The 1,944-nt window shown below is 39.5% G+C and overlaps 1 protein-coding gene across 1 annotated transcript in view; it reads right to left on the bottom strand.

The window, feature by feature from the left end:
- LOC101845935 (cadherin EGF LAG seven-pass G-type receptor 1) overlaps positions 1 to 1,944 on the bottom strand; it is a gene marked incomplete in the record, with an annotated part of 106,404 nt that overhangs the window by 77,301 nt on the left and 27,159 nt on the right.

Consider the following 1,944-nt stretch of genomic DNA (forward strand, 5'->3'; position numbering starts at 1 on the left):
AGAGAGAGAGAGAGAGAGAGAGAGACGTACTTGCATATAATTACACCCCCGTTGGCCAAGGCGACGACCTGTCCAGGACGCAATGTTGAGACTTTATTGCACTCGGAGAAATACAAGGATCTGCCATTCGATCATGAACCTCCAAAGATTATAAATGTAATGAAAGAATACTTATAAATCGAGCCGTTTGGTCCCAGTTCTCAGGATACAACAAACAGTACTCCCGTAAAGAAGAATAAAACTGGTGCCCCATAAAAACATGCGTCAAAGCAAAACAAAGGAACAGATTAGATGAAAAGCAGGACCTCCGAATTGAATTTGAATCTCCATTCAATAGAGCCGAGTCTTGAAGGTGAGGAGCCTTTAAAACCTAAAGCAAAACTAAGTTCAAGTAAGCCCCACAGGGGATTTGAACTATGTTCACCTGTAAATGTAGCCTACAAAGATAGCGAATTGACTTTGGGCGGGATTATGACTTATCAGGACAACGATCGTCCAATAACTCCACGCGTAAACAATCCCACAATTCATTGTTCATACAAACAATAATTTATAAGACTCGGAAGGCCAGAGCGAAGACTAATCATCTCCGGCCAGAGGCAACAAAATACGAGTAAGGGTGCCAGCCCGCTTGACGGTCTTTTTATCAAATACAATAAACTATTTTGACCCTAACCTTGATCTTAACTCTAATCTCTAGTCCTAACCCTAAGTCAAACCAGTCGAAACAGTACAAGTAAACAAGTAAACAGATAGACCGTCAAGTGGCCTGACGCTATAAAAAGAACAGTACAGAGCGGTCAAAAATTTGTGGCACAACTTATCCTCAAATATCTTTTTAACGGGAGAGCCAAGGTCACCCAAACTTTGTAAAGCAGTTTGTATCAATTTGTCTTAACTTAATCATAATTTTCCACAACAATTGAGATTTGTCTTCATTAATTTATATAAAATGCAACAAATTTACTTCACGCGGAAAATGGAATTTGCTTAAGGCACTTCCCCCACATCTCGCCCTCATCTTACCTGCGCATATTATATGGCTTACGTCACAGATCACCAATGATACTTTTTAGTGGCAAAACTAGTTACAAGAAATTAATTTCATAGTGAACACTTTTTTGCGCTAAAAGTTCTCAAAATAGGCGTTCAATAAAGATAATCTCGCGATTAGAAAAAAAAAATGACGGACATTCTTTTGAAAGCGATATTATCCCAGCCCGTGAACGGAATTTTCTAGAATAGAGTTAACAGGTGTTTACAAAAATATTAATTTGTTAAGACAAATTGGTAAAAATCACTGTGCAAAAGCTGGAGAGTTTATGACCGATAGTTGAGGGGATATTTGACAATAAGTTGCGCCACGAAATTTTGACCGTACTATAATAGCCTTTTCCTCTTCTTTAACAAAGTTGGTTTAGACAATACAAAAGGGACCTATGCAACGTTTTCAGACGATGATACCTCTTAATATTTCAAAACATTAAGAATCCGAGGCCACACAGCACAAAATCAATCTATACATAATATAATATGTACCATAAACTAACAACAGAAAACATACAACAGAGAGACAGAAAGAAAAAACAAATAGAAGTAGACGTGGGAAACTCCACCAACGCTGGGCAAGGCGCAACTTAGAGCTAGCAACAACCACCCCCGGTGAGGAATGCAATAATTTGACTGTCCAGTTGCGTAGGTGCGTTCCCTGTGGAGGTCACTGCGGACTGCTTGACCACAATTCTCGTTTTGTTTTAACCATATGGTTCGTGTTCGTGATTGTGGACGTGAAATTGGGAAGTCGACTGACAACAAGGATGGGCTTTCGAGAGAAACTACATGTATTTGACAAATCTTGAGGCAAACAAATTTTCTCTTTCGTTGTTTGTGAGAGAAAGGGAGAGGAGAGAGAGAGAGAGAGAGAGAGAGAGAGAGAGAGAGACG

Source organism: Aplysia californica, unplaced genomic scaffold, assembly GCF_000002075.1.
Source record: "Aplysia californica isolate F4 #8 unplaced genomic scaffold, AplCal3.0 scaffold00276, whole genome shotgun sequence".
NCBI lineage: Eukaryota > Metazoa > Mollusca > Gastropoda > Aplysiida > Aplysiidae > Aplysia > Aplysia californica.